The 17,854-nt window shown below is 38.3% G+C and overlaps 1 long non-coding RNA gene across 1 annotated transcript in view; it reads left to right on the top strand.

Moving 5' to 3' along the window:
- LOC118254288 (uncharacterized) overlaps positions 1 to 17,854 on the top strand; it is a 72,221-nt gene that overhangs the window by 23,536 nt on the left and 30,831 nt on the right. The window contains exons 2-3 of the long non-coding RNA XR_004780641.2: positions 12,831 to 12,984; positions 16,169 to 16,343. This is a non-coding gene — a long non-coding RNA (uncharacterized LOC118254288). The remainder of the gene's footprint in view (positions 1 to 12,830; positions 12,985 to 16,168; positions 16,344 to 17,854) is intronic.

Raw genomic sequence — 17,854 nt, forward strand, 5'->3', positions numbered from 1 at the left:
TTCTAGAGGACATGAAAATGATGTAGTTTTCTTAAGCCATTGCCAGCAATTGAAAGTTGTAAGGAAGATGGAAATGGGATTGTTTAAACAGAATTTCTATATTCTGCCAAATCTTCAGCAAGACAGAGAAGAAAGCAACGAGATATATGAATACCTTGAGACCAGTGCTGACTCCCCCAGTACCCTGAGCTCTGTTCATGTGGACTGGCCTTTGCTTTGAATGGTGTGATTTAAAGGAACCAAAGGTGTGACATAAATTGTGGACAAACACAGCCTTTTGTTCTCTTGCAGTGTTCTTGTGCAAGTCCTAGGAGCAGTCAAGAGGCTAATGCTAAAGCTTCCCCTGCAAATCAGTAATTGGGGTGCTCCCTACAGAGCCATCTAAGGCACTCTCATGCAATAGAAGATGATGGGAAGGCAGGGTATAAAGTACTAGCTCTAAGAGAGTTTGTCCTAATGCTTGTCATAGAAATTAGATTAGTCACAAGACCTTTCTCAATGTTTTAAAATCACCTAATAAGGGATCTTTTCACTTTAGCTTAGATATAAAATCTCTCTCCTCCCCCTCTACCTCCCTCCCCCTGCTTCACTTTCTTTCAATTTGCTAAAAGCAAGGAAAGAAAAAAAAAGTCTAACCTTGTCCATTAGGATGTTTCAGCTGACTGTTGTTTAGACATATTTGCTATTAAAAGCATCCATTAATTTCAAGTTGATAGCAAAATATATGCTCCGTTATATATGGATATTAGACATCAGCCATTCTTTCTGAGACTATAAAACGTTCCTGCATTTCTAATTTTGCTTGGCCAAGAAAATGTATTGGTTTTGGAAATCTTTTGGTGGGACTTACAAATTCTAGTGTTAACATGAAACTCTTGTATTAGTGATTACCTTTTTAGTTGTGGAGTAACCCACATTTCAGCAAGGATGTTGTCATTGCCTTCTCAAGCCAAGAGGACTGCTGGATATTCTGCTTGGATACAAGGACTTAGAAAACAGGAAACAGATTTGTGTTAGAAGCAATGGGGTTGGAGAAAGAATTGTACTATCAGCTCTTAAAAAATGAAGTTGGGGGAGACATGACTAAAAGTTTACTTGCACAGATATTGTTTTGCATTTTAAGTTCACACAAATCAAAGAAAAACAAAACCACAAGCAAAAATGGGAAAAAGGATAAGCAAAGAGAAAAAGAAAAAACTGTATAGTCTGGAAGAGAAAAGGTGTGGCAAAGGGGAAACATGCTGTACACCCTACAGCAGTGGACTTTTAAGAGATTTTTTTTTTTAAGTTTTCCGAAAGGTAGCAGGAAAACCAAATTCTTCATCTCACAAGCATGCAGATATTTCCAGCACAGACAGACAAGGAAGGAAGGAAGGAAGGAAGGAAGGGAAAGAAAGAAAAAGTCAAACCAACCAACTAAAAATGGCTAGCAGGACTATGTGCAAATCCCACAGTGCACCAGAAAAATGAGGAAAGTAATCAGAGACAAACACTTAACTGTTTTAGCATCCTATCTAAATTGGTTATATCCCTTGTACTAATTAAAGCAAAAATTACTTGTGTAAGAACATATCCACTTATGCATATGAGCCATAACATCTAAGATAGCACTGACCCAGACTAAATCAGGAAAGAGAAAACAGTAATTGCAGCATCACAGCCCTATAATAGCCTATTGACATCAAGTCTCATGCTAACATGCTAACAGGTGGGGTTTTTTTGTTTGTTTTGTTTTGTTTTGTTTTGTTTTTTTAACAGAATTTGAACTGCTTCGTTAATAGGTATAGAAATATTGGTTTATTTAACAATTAGCCTGAGATGCAGCACCACATTTCACTGCAATGCAGAAACATGCTTTGATTGGCGTTTGCAAAATCCTCTGTAGTTTTGTGCTTTCCCCAAAAATTGTTCCAGAAAAGGTGAAACCATTAAACTGGCCTGTAAAAGTTGAAAGTATTGGTACATTACTACAATGCAAGATTAACAATTAATCTCTGCTGAACATATCCAAACAAGTTCAAAAGGAGAGATGATATTCCAACTGATTGTGCTCAATGGAAATAAAAGAATTTCCCAGGTCCTAATATGGTCTCACACACACACTGCAACTGGGTGTGTTTCCATCAAGGAATTCTTACATGGTGCTGTGCTGCAAGCAGAAAACTTCATGGCACTGAGATCGACAGGATTAACTGCATTCACATTGACACACAGCTGTCACAGAGAGCTCAGCATTTGAATTTACATGGAAAAAAAAAAATCAAGTAGTTGCTTTCCCAGTACAAAGCAAAGCAAAGGAACTATTCTAAGCCAGTGCCAAACTATAACATTTGGAAAGTGTGCTGAACTGAGCTGAGTTAAAATTTAGAAATGGCACACAGCTTTGCTTTTTGGACTGTTGTTGTATTTAGGTAGCATTTACCCATGATAAATTCCAGAAATCGTAATGATTTGTTATTCAGTTGGAATGTGAATCAAAACACAGATAGTAATGCCTAGACTTTTTTTCAACTGACTTGTACAGTAGTAAAGTAATCTAGTGTTTACATGCTATAGTTGTGCTAACATCAGAAATAATATGTGGTACAGTTTCACCAAAGTGACTTAGTTTCAGGCATGCTCCAATTTTTGTCCATAGAAATTCTTGTTAAATACAAATATAAGCTTGTCCATATATTTGTATCAAAAGTATTATGGTTTAGTGGGATTAGAGGTTGCTTATAACAAAAATAAAAAAGAAAATAAAAATTGTTGAAACTCCTTGCTAAGCACATTTTAGCAATTCTGAAGATGTGTTGAAAATTACCCCCTGTAAATACGGCAGGTAGAGCTGGTGGGAATTAAGGGAGCACCTCTCCTACGTAGAAAGGCTGAGAGAGCTGGGGCTGTTCAGACTAGAGAAGAGAAGGCTACAGGAGGCCCTCATTGTGACCTTTCAGTACTTGAAAGGGACTTACAAAATCAATGGGGAGCAACTCTGCTCAACAGGTTAAGGACAGGATGAGGGGGAATAGTTTTAAACTAAAAGAGGGGAGATTTAGATTAGAGGTTAGGACGAAATTCTTCACTCAGAGGGCAGTGAGGCACTGGAACAGGTTGCCCAGAGAGTTTGTGGATGCCCCAAATAGTGCCATTAGTGTTGTTTAACAATCAAGTCTCTCTTCTGCACAGGGCTCGTTAGCTCAGGCTCTGCATTGAAGAACTAACTGCAGCTGATTACAAAGGCATTCCATAAGCATTTAACACTTTTTAAAATGTCTTTTTCTGTGTTTGTATCTACCATCTGTAAGGTATCTCCAGTCTTTCTGATTATACCCCAGGCTCACAGAAGTCTTAATGTGTTAGTAGTCTGTGACATGCTATTGAGATCAGAAACCAGAAACAATAGCATGTGGCTAACATGACCATTCACAACTAGCCAGCAGATTTCTGCCTGCGAACATCAGGAACCCTATTTGGGAGAGCTTGCAGACAAGTAGCTTAACATACAAACATTAAGATTAAAATCCAGTAATAAGTAATTAAAGAAAACTACTCTGTGCTCAGGTATCTGGGATGTGTAGGAAAGTTGTTATTTGCTGCAGATTTTTCTTTTACCTCCTATAAATTAGCTTTGTACATACTTATCAAAAACTATAGGTAAAAGAATTAAAAATGAACTTAGTTTGCTTTGTCACTTACTGCTTGATCCAGAAATGATTGATGTTAAAGGAAGAATTGTGCTGACTTCCATGGGCTTTACGTCACTGCTCTGGTGATGAAGTTAGTACTGAAGATCTATAAGAAATAGAGATGTTGTTATGCACTTTTTAGAACTCAAGGTTTGAAAAATAAAATAAAAAGCCATTCAGGCCGAAGGAGCAATGTTCTTCAAAGTCTGTAAAATGAAATTCAAAATTTGAGTATATACAAAACCAAGTGATCCTATCCTTTTGAAAGAAGAAGAGTGTTCCTGTTTAATCTATGAATTACAAATGCGAGAGCATCTGATCCACAAAGCCATGTTGTTGTATTCTTTATTAAATTCAGGAGCTTAACAAGCTTATCACAACATGTTCTTCTCTTATCTCTTCCTGTCCTCCTTTTCCTCTTCTGCATTTTTCTGAAGAAAATATTAAAGGAATAGAATACTCATAACTTGGCTAAACATGACTAAGGAGTCTTTAGTTAAATCTTTTATCAAGTGTCCAAAGAAGATATCAAACAAGCAAGAAGTCGAGCTGTTTAGTGTGATGAAGGATTAGTAAAATGAAATGGATTTAATATGATCGTTTGCTTTGATTAAATGGTTAGTTCTGTAGTTGAGGAGACAATGGTAGATGTTAGTAACTCAACAGCAAGATTTTAGATATGGTCTCCCATAGTATTCTCTCATCCAAGCTGGGATACTATGGTTTGGGTAGATGTTCTACAGAATACCCGTTTAGTGGGTCAACCTGCAGATCATTGCGATCAAAGAGTAGTGGCTGATGTTTCATACTTGGAGGCGGGTTACAAGTGGAATTCTTTGGGTGTCTATACTGATAATGCCCTAGTGTAGTATCTTTATCACTTGTCTGAAAGAGATGGAATTCACCCTCACTATGTCTGTGGATGACATCAAAGTCACAGGTGTGAACAATGTAGTCCATGGCTAATTGGGTCACCGTTCAGACTAGACAAATGAGACAGCAGGAACCTTAGGAAGTTCAGCAGGGACATATCCAGAGTCCTGCATGTGGGATGGGCTAATGCACTGCAACTGTACAAGTTGAGACCAACTGGTTGAGGAGGATCTCTGCTGAAAAGGACCTGGGGGCCTTGGCAGACAGTTGTCAGGGCCCTGGGTACACTTCCCAGTCCTCTGGGGGTTTGGCTGCCTAAGCTGGCTACATTTGAGACCAGCTGGCTGAGCAGAGCTGTTGAGGAGAAAGAACTGTAGGAAGTCTCAGCAGGGCTTCTCCCCTCCTGCCCTTGGGAGCAGCTTCCAGCCAAGGCTTTCTTTGTTGGCCCTTGCCTGAGCAAGGTGGCCCCAGCCACCTTGCGGTCCTGCCTGTGCCTATCCAAGCCCCGCTGATCCTGACCTGACAGATAATCTAGCCAAGTCCTGACTGACTTCCCAGCCTGACCTATGACCTACCTTTTCACCATGGACCTGCCTGGCCACCACCAGGCTTTGTCTGATGCTGGGTACTGTCTCCAAACCTGCCCTGCTCAGGTCCTGTGGGACAGATTCTGACTAGTGAGATCTGAGGATATGAGACAATAGACATAAAATGGAATAGGGAGGTTCTGACCAGACATAAAGAGAAAATTTTTCCCCATGAAGGCAGTGGAACATCAGAAGAGTCTGTTCAGTTTCACAGAGATCTGCAGGACCAAACTGAGCAGCATTGCCTTCATGATCCTGCTTTGAAGGACATGCTTTGAGGTGGACTGATACCTTCTCAAGTCTCTTCTAACCTGCACAATCATATCCTAAGAGAAAAAGCTCCCTGAAAGCAATGTGCATTTCTCTGTGGTTTGGTAAAGGCATAGTGCCCAATAACGTAAAGTACATTGAATGGGACTAGAAATACCATGAGTTTGAATCTCTCTGCCTCTGACAGCTCCACAAGTTTAGAGTGATATTATGGGTGTTAGGCAGCTCCATGAGGACCTCATTCTTGATTATTCAGATTTTTAAAAAATGTGTAGAGATAATTACATGGAAGTGTAATGTTTGAAACACTGAAACTTAGAAGAAAACTTTAAGAAGAAAACTCTAGAAGTAAAAATTTCCCGTGTGACCTCTCTTACTGTAGTGCATAACATATCAGTACATATGGTCTGGAAATCTATATGCATGTATCTTTTGCACATGCACAGTAAACTCAACACTTTTAGGACATGTTGAACCTCCTGGGCATGCACAGAGCAAACCACTTTGCACATCTGCAGATGGTTTCATGCACATGGAGCTGGTTTGCAATATTTTGAGGAATTCCAGATGTGTGGATTTTGGTTAGAGGGATATGACTTGCTAAGGCCAGAGACAGCAGAAAATCCTGGAAAAATGCATAAAGTCTTTAAAATCCTCATAAAGAAAATCCCAATACCCCACCCCACCACCACAAAAAAAAAAAAAAAAAAAAAAAAAAAAGTCCAGGAAAACTTAAATATAACATTTTCATACAAAATTTAACCACTGCTTGATTCTTTCTCTTCCAAAATCCAGCAGTGGCATGTGTGACGTGGCTGCTGAGGAATGGCAGATAGGAAAGGTCTCTTATTTCTCCTCACATTTACAAAACCTGCCTGATTAAAGGAATTTACAGTTTCCCCCCACAAGAGATTAGAGGTTTAGCAGCAGCCTCTGCAATATGGCAGCCTTAGGTCTAAAAAACATTGCAACTATATCAGTTGTTAGGTACTTGCAGATGTCTATGAAACAGTCTAAAGCCATAATAATGTTTGTACATGTGCCTGACAGTTACATTCTCACCCTGTACAGCCCTAACAGGCCACAACTAGAGAGGAATGACTCTCTACCCTTGGCTGACCTAAAGCTAAGAAAAAATGATTAGACCCTGTAAGGCTGGAAACACTTGAGAAATCGTGTTTTTTTGTGCACATCGATCAGCAGCCCTGAGATCTCTACTCTGTGCCAGCTAGCGACAGTGGCACTACTTCTTGCTACCTACAGTTCTCTCTTTTCCTGTTGCAGCATTTATTTCCACTAGTTACTGTGTAGTCACAGCAAACTCAGTTTCAGAAGCCTATTGGCAGCTGCCACTAGTGTGGCAACTGGTACTTTGTACGGCTTATTCAGAAACCCAGTAAGAAACAAAAATTGGAAGATTACTTCTACAGCTGTGTTGCTACATATTGAGTCTCGAACAGGATATAACTTTTTCGTCAATGACTTTTGTCCTAGCTAAAGCCACCCTGGAACTGTAAGGAAAGGAAATAGGATCATGAAGTAATGGCAGAAAAAATATATTAAAAAACAAAACAAACAAAAAAAAACTCTTTTTTTTCCTGAAAAGGCAAATAAACAAACTTGGTAATGCCAGAAGGTATTGTCAATGACCATTATGGGACATGTCCTTCTATAAGGGAACACTAATAGAAATGAAAAAGAACTGCTTATCCTTACTAATTTTAGAGGGTTCTTCCTTTTGAGCCAGACAAGGAAAGACAGGAACTGAGGTTGCTGTAATAATCTATTTCTTCTGAATTTTTCAGCTCTACATGTGCAACTAGTCACAGCAAGAACTGGAGATTTAAAATACAGCTGTTGTCAAAGGGTAAAGGGCATTTTCCTTCCTTCAATACAGGCCATATTTTCAAGAAAGCAAGCTGTGGATACATGCAATTAAAACATATCATTAACTCACAAGGCAAGGGGTTAATTGCCATGAAATATGTATATGTAGATGTAATTTTCTGCAGGCTCTGTGTCATTTTGCACGTATGGTACTTACAGGTTGTTTTTGTTTTTAATGCAAGGATTTTGATAAGTAACCTGTGTAGCTGGTTCAGCTATTCACTGTATGTATCAAACCTGACATACATTCTGCAGTAAAGTCTGCTTTAAAGAAATGATAATTAATGCAATATTTGTTTCCCAGCATATCCCAGAACATTCTAGGAATTTGAGAAAATGTACTAAATGCACATAAACACAGGACCTGTATTCCATGTACATATAGCACAGTCAGCTCAATGATGACAGCTATAAAATGTTGAAAGTGTTTTAAGTATTCTAAGCTTGCTTTCCTTCTTTTCTCTCCCTCTCTCCTTTCTCTCGCCCTGTCTCCTCCTCTCTCTCCCTCTCTCTCTTTTTTTTTTCCACAGTGACCCTTACAGCAGAGAGTTATATTTAACAGTGGATTTCTAACATCTGTTTGCTAACGCAAATAACGTAGGCAAAGTTGTGGCTGGAGATAGTGCCTAGAAACAGCAAGGCCATAGAAAAGGGGGAAAATGCAAGCTTATGCTGAAGGATCCTTTTGTTTAGCCCGTTTGAGAAAGACCTCGGTGACCTTAGAAAACCTCCAGCTGCAGCCTGCGAAACTGGGTTAAGAGCCTCAGCAGAGGGCTTTGAGAGCCCTCTACAGGCCACCACCGCGGCCTGTTAGCTCCAGGGAGACTGATCCTTTCCCTCCGGCTCCTCCTGGAAGCCCTGCTCTGCTCATCTTCATCTGCCTTGATGTGTGGATGAAAGACATGTTTTATTTGCCATTTATCACAGTGGGGGTTTCGGTGTGCAACAGTAAGCCATCCCTTTAATGATGCATTCAGCTGGCAGCATTGTTCGGCTTAAATAACTACTTGCCAAAAAAGGAAAAGAATTTGTCCTCTCTCCGGATTTGTTATTCCATTAGGGTTCCTCAGGAGAACTCCAATAAAGGATTTGGGTCTATTAATCACCCTCCACAACCTTCTCAAGTAATTAGTCTTTAAAAATGTTTGCTAGCTCCTTAGTAGTACATAATTTGACGGTGCTCAGTGAATCAGCCGTGGTTCAGCCCCACTAACCTTTGGAGGTTTGGTCTGTCTGAGCTCATCAGTCTGGGCCCCCAATTGAACTGAAAACTGCACTTTTTTTCATTCTTTGTGGCAGGTTTATAGTACAGCCCTGCTGGACGCCTGCCATGAAGGAAAACTCAAAACATATAAATTCTTCATAAGGCAATGGTAGAAGGTGGCACAGAGAAATAATGCGCTCATGCTGTCAGAGCTGCAGCAGGGGGAGCTGGGGTGGGGGGTGGGCATTCATTCTAAGACAGATGTAGCAACACTTGCCCCTGTTTAACTCCCTAAATGGGTAATCCTAGTTTATGGGGCCCCAGTGATGGAAATCTTGCTGACATCGCTCTGAGGATTTTTTTTTCTTTTTTTCTTTTTTCTTTTGGCAGGGATTATGGGCTCTCAGGAGAGCACTGCAAGCATCTCAAAATTTTAGATGCAGACACCTTGAAATAAGAGTGAAGTGCAATTTTCTTTGAGGATGCATACATTTTAATGACATATTTCACAGTGGACGTAGCTAAAATATTTGCAGTTTATTCTGTACATAAACTGGACAATGAGGCAGTTTCATACTAAAAAAAATACAAAGTTGCTAACCTCTACTGCAAAAATACGTTTGGCACCACTAGATAACACAGTTCACATGCCTTGTTACTTTTTCTTGGCATTCCCAGTTCCACTGGCCTTGTTTCTGGTAAATTAAGAAAGCAATTACAGATTCACAGATCACTTTGGGGACATTCCAGGGTTTTGTATTTGGCATTACAGAGAGATACAAGCTGCCCAAGCTAGAGCTGTTTAGAGGATAAGCATTTCATTTTGCTGCACCCTTTGAGGTTTAGACTTCTGCTGGAGATTTTGTTCTGACCCTGTCCTGAAAATGAAGTCCTTCAAATGATTTTGCAAAAGAAATTTGAGCTAAAATGTCCATTTTAAGATTAGACCTTTTTGCATTTTTGGTTCAATTCATTATTCTCTTCTGCTAACAGACAGACTCAGATACACACTGACACTACATAATTTGAAGATCAGGGGCAGTAGGTAAGGATATTAAAGTTACCAGCTCAAATCTGTACTCTTCCTGCATCCAAGTGCAGCTTTTCACCTGAGATCACATTAAATGGGTCAGAGGAAAACTATGTGACCCAGACACTAATATTTTAAGTGAGCACCTTTTAAAATACAAAATCTCAGTCAAATAAATTCAAGTTCAGACTATCATTTTTGCCAAGGTGAAGTACTGAAACAAAAACAAACAAACAAAAAAGACATTTTGGAATTTAAATAAAGAGACATGAGTCTATTTGAATCTAATCCAAACAACATTTGGGGGGCAGGGGAAGGAGAGAAGTGTGTTTATCTCTATAAGCTCACCCCTTGCTATCAAAAAGGAGAAACACAAAATATTTGCAGATGGGAGCATCATCTCTCCAGTCGGAAGAATTTGTCTCAATTTCCAGAAATGACCTCATTTGTAAGTCATTTATACTTGTAGGCTCCTCATGCATAATACGCAGCACTTGCATTAGCGAGTCATCCTGTTTAATTAAATGGAGAAAGAGTTCCCTAAAGTCAGTAAATGACAACATATTATATCTCAGTATTTCTGGCTATATGGTATACATTGCTTAAAATAATAATAATAATAAAAATTAAAAGCTGACACTTCACTAGGAGCTGCATGAATTCATTTTCAGGCCAAAGGCAAGGTCTTACAGAAGGCAGGCTTGTCACACAATAGTTCTGTCCTATAGATTCAACAAATAAAAGTACACTTTTATAAGTAGACATTAATAAATAAATTATAAAAGGTGAACTGATCAGCATGTTGCCACAGATCTAAAAAAATATATGTCTTGTTAGAAAATATGAACTCAAAAGTCAATTCCACTGCATATATTTGCCAGGAAACTACAGATTGGCAGGCTCTGTGATTGCTTATCTCTTTATTAAGAACTCTGTTAAATGATTCTTGCATGTATATGTGTTTGTGGCTACTTGTATATATAATACTCACCACAGCATATCATTATGTGTATCTTAAGCTATTTTAAGCTAATTGTTAAAACAAGTCTGAAAACTCCATTAGATAGTTATTTTTTTTTGAGTATCCTTCTGCAGGCTAGGGTTATAAAGACCCAAACATTACCAGGCCTTAATCTAGACGGAGGATGTGCTTTTTATAATGCCTGGAAAATTCATTGTTTCTAAAAAGACTCCCTAAAACCTAACTGTCTAACAGATTATAACTGCAAAAGGCAAATCAAAATATGGACCTGCAACACCTGTCAGGGTCCCTTTAAAACTACCCCTTATAGTGATTGAGAAGGATTTGAAGTAAACTCCTTACAGCTGTTTGTAAAATCTCAGTGACTGAGGTAGATGTAGGAATTAGTAGGTAACGGAGCACTAAACCTTTACAACATTTTTACTTACCTTTGTTACTAATAACATTTCAGAAGATGGGGGGGGGGGGGGGGAAATAACATGAAATCTAATATTTTTGCTTCTATTTACGCAAGTTGTTATTCTTTCCCTGCTTCAAGCTGTGAGAATAGAAGCTATTTGTTAATGTTCTGGTTCTCCTTCTGGCTCATGTAAAAGGGCAGGCAGATAACATCAAGTAGCTGTGCTGGGTTACTGCATGTACTTTTCCACTCTACCACTTAATGATATTGGGTTTAATTAAAAAATATGTGGTGTCATATTTTCAGTGATATTATGGCTTATAAAAGGGTTCTGCATTACACAGTTGATATTGACTGTGTAGTGTCCTAGACGCACTATGCCAGCTTCCATCTGGTTACATCTGTGGTGAGTCCCAAGTACGCAAGTTTGCAGAATGCTTCACTTTGGAACGCTAAACTTGTCCTGTAAGGACAGAGTATGTCTAGGAGCAAGAAAACAGGACCTGGAGAAGCCAGCTGCTGCATTCTCCTTCCACCAAGGACTTTGAATTTCCAAAATGACACTGTATAGTCAGTGCAACGTGAGCAGGAGAAGTAAACAAATCATTTTAAAATGTAAAACTGTTTTTAAATATTCCTATAGAGCAAATAACAGCTACCATGATTGCAGGCATTTTTGTTCCCAGGTTATCAGGATACTTGTCCTGATTTCTGCAAACATAATAATTATTCATAAGTGTGGGATTCATTGTCCTGATAAACTGTGACTTTCCCATCAGAAGTATTTTCCTACTGCATGCTGAAAACTAATCTTGCTGTGACTGGTTACCTAACACTTGTCATGTTTTATTTCAGTTCTTTGATTGTACGACTGGAATAATAAATGGAAAACAGCTAATAATGAGTGAATTTTCAAATGGATAATTCATACTAAATTACTTTCAGATGTAGGTTTTTGTAAGCATATTAAAATACTGCATGGAGGACCAAAAATCTATAGTATATAACAATTCACAAGTGAAACAAATTTAACACTTTTTCAGAAATATGTTTATAAGTCATATTTTTCATCTTATATCAGCTTTATGCTTTTATACCTAGGAATTATGAAATGTTACAAAGCCAAATTTAAGTGTTTGTTACTATCAATAAACACACACTCAAATTAGGTTACTGCTGTAAACCCTTCTGATGTGATCTATACACGTACAATATTCTTGTATATGTACTGTTATATTTCCATGTACCCTACAAACTGCAAGTTTCCTATTAATCCTACACAGGGAAACTACATAAATGTTTGCAATGTTTTTCTGCATTTCTAATCATTTTAAGATGTTTGCTTAAAAGAAAGTTGATTTTCAATGCAGAGGTAATACCACTGCTTCCATTGTACATTAGCCAACACAGCAGTAACAGACAAATCTTACTTCCCACACAAAAAAATCCTATCTTTGAATAACAAAAGCTCAAAGCAAGAAAATCTTGCTTTGAGCAACCTGGTCTAGTGGAAGGTGCCCCTGTCTATTGCAGGGTGGTTGGAATTTAGGTGATCTTTAGGGCCACTCCCAACCCAAACCATTCTATGATCTCATCTGAATTAAACCCTATTCGGCAATGTTGATCAAATGATGCATTGCTTTTTAATCTTAATACAAATATTTAAGTATATTATTATTTTTCCTGAAACTTGAAATTATTTTATTTAAATCAAAATGCTCTCACCAGAGTTGATTTTAAATAAACTGAACTTTCAAGAAAAAGTCACTCCATCAGAAAGCTTATGGTTGGCTCTAAATCCTTTGCCTGCTTAGTTTGGGTTGAAACTAAATCTTCTGTGAGTATAGTATAGTAGTATATCTTCCATCTGGAAGAAATATTTACACTGTTTGGTCAGCCACTGCTTTGGACTAAATATATTCACAGAAAATCTACCAGAACTCCAGCCCACCATGTCTCTGACAAACAGGTGAGAAGGCCAGAAAGTTTTAATGAAGATAATTACCATCCTGTTGTGGAAGGACATGTTGCTTTCTCTCTCAAGTTAGACGTCTCAGGACTGCTCTAAACAGCATCACAGGTCAGTAAACCCTCTTCTTTTAATCAAAGCAGTGGTGTTCAGCATTTACTAAACTGTTAAAATTCAGAGCTAGATGGAGCCCAGGAGGGCTAAAAGAAGTCCAACTCCCCTTTCTTACTCTCAAGTATCATCCAAAGTGCTTTATGATTCTAAGAATGTCCATGGGAGTTTCTGTGTGGTTATGAAGCCTACCTCATTTGTATTGGGAGAACATCCAGCTCCTGATGTGCCTAAAATGTCTTAAGCTTATAAAACTTTTGAAAGCTCTATAAATAGTATCGTGTGACAAAGCTATCATTTTGAAAACTAGTCTGTCAAAATACATGATTAAGTATGGAGAAGGAGCAGATTCTAGTGAAAATAATAATTGTCTTGGCCTTGTAATTGGTATCCATTTCTATTCTAAAATATATATATATACTTTGCCCCCAAAATTTAATAAACACACAGATTCTTTTCTGTCAAACTAAGATGGAAAGGGAAAACAAGTCTTTTCACAGAGCGTTTTAGCTTTAGCCTTTTTTTTACAAATTTTCCTCTACTCATCATCTATCTAAGCAAAAAGCAATCCTTTCTACCCTGTCTGATCTTCAATAACTGTTAAATTCCCCACAAAGTGCTGTCCAGGACACAGTCCATGTGACCATGGAACAGTATCTGTATACTAGCTCACTCTTCTGGAAGCCTCCATAAACACAGGATGCTTGCTAAATCAGAGTCTAACTTAAAAAGCATAAAGATTAGTAATTCTGGTGCATTTATAGTATGATTAAGAGCAGATTTTCTGAGGTGCTGCTTTTCCTTACCCTGAGTGTGTGTAAACTGAGGATGCGGCAAGCACAGCGAGTGTGGATAAGTAAAGTGGTTTCCCCAGAAACAATAACAGCAGAAACTATAAAGCAGAACATCCTCCCAGCTGATGTGACTTTTTAATGGTACTGATAACACAGAGAACAGACGTAAGTAGCCTCACTGTTTGTACACAGCACAGAGCATAGTTCTCCAAATAGCTGAATTACTTTCCATATAAGATCATGAAATCTAGATAGAATCTCACAGGGCTGCCATTAAGGACAGGGGCACGGCTGTGACGTTCCAATATTAGTATTATAAGTTAAATATAGCAGCCAGCATCTCTGGTGCCCACTTGTGCTCATTTCTTCTGTGATAAGTAATTCATCTCCCTCCTTCATGTTAGCAGTGTGTGTTCATTGGAAAGACTTGATCACTGCAGCAAGTATGCTTCTAAGAAAACCAGCCTAGAGCCCACACCACTCCTAGATTTTCAAAACTAGGAGCCCAAATTAGGTATAGAGATGAGCAATTCCTGAGAGCACTGAACATCCAACAGCATTTCAACAGGATCAGGAGATGGGGAAGGGAAAAGAGAAGGAATGCATTTGGTTAGAAATAATTTGGTGAGAAACCTTCATGTTCTTCTCTTGATGTCACAGGAAGTAAGGGACTACAAGCAACTGTGCACTGTCCTTAGTGGGAATGAGTGATATTTTGTTTCAGTTAAAGGGCATAAATGCACTGGCTTCAGGTTATTAAGTTGATTTTAGGACTGTTCTGTGTTTCTGCACCCACATGCACCACTCAGGTCATAGAGAGTCTTTGTAATCTCCTTTACTTTATGATACAGTAAATATAAACTGCTATCTGCAAGATCAAAAAAAAAAAAAAGGAGAGGCAATGGGCTAAATGAGCTAGGTCTCTGCCAAAACCTTTGGCTCAGTCAGTGCACAGAAATTGGCAGAGGCCAAGATTGCCGCAGAGTTTTTGTCTCTGTGATTATAGCAGACACCTGCATCACAGGCAATGCTCTCAATACATGTTATTATTAAACTGCTGGATCCTAAGGGTGCTGTTGGAGATACAAAGTCAAAGAAAAGTGTTAACAGCCATCCAAGAATACCTACATGGATCCACATCCTAGATTGGCTTGGAGAGATTAGCTGTAACTCTTTTTTTTTTTTAGAAAGGAGATAAAAATTATCAAGGTGTTTTTCTAACGTGCTTTCAGTTTTCCAGAGCACAGGTGTTCAAAAAGAAAAGGAAATGGTCTGGAAAAAAATATAATAATTTTTTTTTAGTATTTTCTATTGTATTTGAGGATAATTTCTAATGGTACCAGTGGAAACTCTGTGGCAGCCAGCACAAATGTCTTTGATTCTGGAATCACTTTTCATTCTAAATCTTTGGCAGTTGTCACTTCCCTGTCTTTCTGTTCCTCCTTTCTCTAAATTTCTGACTTATTCTCTTTCTCTTCTTTATGAAGAATTATTTCTTTCCTTTATGTTATACATAGCATATCATATGTTATACGTGTCCTTTAAAATTTTAAAATTTCCTCTACTTTTGGTCAAGGTATGTGATATACAGAGACATACAATGCTGCAGTTCTGCAGAGCTATGACCTTTGCAGAACAAGACCTTTCAAACTGCCTTCTTTCTTTCCCTCTCACTCACCTGGTCTCATTCACCTCCATCCTTTCTCAATATACAATTTGAAGACAAAACGTAACCCATTTTTATAGTTATATATTAAGTGTCAACGTGCTGTTTTGCACAGGTGGGTTTTATTCTACCAGTTCTGTGTCAGTTTCATCTAAGAGTTTAAAGGTTCTTCAGTGGATTTCCAAAGCCTATAACAGAATCAAAACATAAATTAAAAACAAGATAGGTTGTCATAGGTAGCTCTAAAGAGAGCGAAATGGTTAAGAAATTTCAGAATAAAATGAGGAAGAACTTTTCTTCATGGCTGTTATAATGGGAAAATGCAATTTATGCCTGTGTGTATGAATGCTAGGAAAATTTTGAAAGATGTTTGTGTCTAGAGATAATTTTAGCACAATTTACATCTATAAACAACATGTGTCTTCTACCACCTTTGATATTCTGTTTACACTGAAACCAGCTAACAGGTTTAACATTATTACAAAACATTCCTGTATCCAGTATATGAAATGCTCTGTACGGGCTATAAAAAAGTGACTCCTTACCAAATACTGTTGCATATGCCACGGTTGACTCTGACATGGACAAGCTTATAGATCAAGGTGCTCAGGAAACTGAAAAATACAGATGCAAAATCGTAAAAATTTCTCTTATTATTTAGCTTTTTGTAAGTGCATTGCAGAAAGGAGTATCATACAGCTGCATTTGTCTATTGGTGTTTCAGGAAAGAAACTAAGAAGCCACAATTTAATCCACTTCCCCTTTGCTCTTGGGACTCATTTGCTGCTGTGTATCACAAACATCAACCCTATCCCAGATGTATAGAGCAAGGAACCAAGAAAGTTACTTGCAGCCTACACATTCTTTCTTCAGAGAAGGCAAACACACACTTGTGGAAGGTAAGACCCAAATCATTTAAGTACACGTATAGATTTAGAAGGACAGGTTCTTGCTTCCTTCTGTGCCACTGTGCAGCTAAATCCATCCTGCAGTTTTAACCCTTCTGTATATGCACACACATGTCTGTGTGTATATGTAAAATCTTTAACTGTCTAATTAAATTACAGGTGCCTTTCGGAGATATATATCTGAGCAAGAATGTTAGTATGACTAAGGATAGGTAGTTTTAGTATTAAATCCAGTTGATTTGCTTGACCTTTTGACTGTTCTGCTCCACACTTTAGTCTATCATTACTTTAGCCGAAATTCCCATGTTACAACAGAATATATTCTCTCTGCTGATTCCTAAAACATTCAGAGTTAACTACATTTAACTTCCATTTAGGCTGATAGGGATGACGGTTCCTCCACCAGCAACTGTAGTGAAAGTTACAGTTTCCAACTAAAGTTATATCAACTAACCAGTGTTTAGATGAACTGAATTGCAGCATTGATTTCTGCTACTGCTACACTTCACACAATCCTACTCCTTGGAAGTGATCCAATGGAAAGTTCAATATCTGGTAGATTTGTGGAGGGCTTTCATCTAGTCCATTAGGTTTTCATCTAAGAAATGGAGTGCATGGGAAATGCCCAGGCTCTTTCACACACAGAGTCTTGAATGAGAACTCCAATCCAAAGCTGCATAGCTAATAGCATTATTCTAAGTAATCTGCTTTTGCCAAACGTTGTATTTGTGCCACAAAACAACTGGAGAACTGCACATGAGGGAAAAGGCAGCTGCTGAAATTTCAGACTCTTTAAATTATTGTATTCACTGATGTCCTGACAAAAATCAGAACTCTGGTAACTTCCTAGCGAATAAAGTGGCAAGCACAAGTAATTTTTAAATGATGTTAATTTATTGTAATATAAAGAAGAAAACTTTTAAGTAGTCATAAGTTACATAACTGACATTTTAAATAAACAGCTTGTTGCTAACAGCCTGGCAAACCTCTCAGAACTAACTGACAATGACAGTGCGAATGTGAGAGTGAGAGAATCGTCTCTCATGTGTTCTTGTACCAAACACTGAGAATGGGATTCATCTCACCTAACTCCAGGCCTCTGTCAGCTAGAGGTGGATTTCAGCTCCAGATTCAGACATAGGACTATAGATGTAAGGTCAGCGTTTATGCTCCTGTTAGTCTTTGGTATTCTAGTCAACTGAGTCAATGAAGTACAGAGAGATTATGAGAAGGTCAGAATGGTCAAAAGTGGGTGACTATCTTTGTATGAGCTGAAAACTTCTCTCTCCTGCTACCTGTATTTACTTCATTCAACTGAGTTGTATAGCCTTTGCTGTTTAGCATGATTTGAGTGAAATTCCCCAAGTGTCCAAGATATCAGGTGAAGGCTGTCAGATATGGGATGGAACCTAGAGGAGACCTAAATCCTTTTGGTACAGCAGTGAGAGACCATGTTATGTACCCTGGGGCATCTCAGACATGGATCTGTAATGCTGTTAGAG

The sequence above is a fragment of the Cygnus atratus genome, chromosome 1, assembly GCF_013377495.2.
Source record: "Cygnus atratus isolate AKBS03 ecotype Queensland, Australia chromosome 1, CAtr_DNAZoo_HiC_assembly, whole genome shotgun sequence".
NCBI classification, from domain to species: domain Eukaryota; kingdom Metazoa; phylum Chordata; class Aves; order Anseriformes; family Anatidae; genus Cygnus; species Cygnus atratus.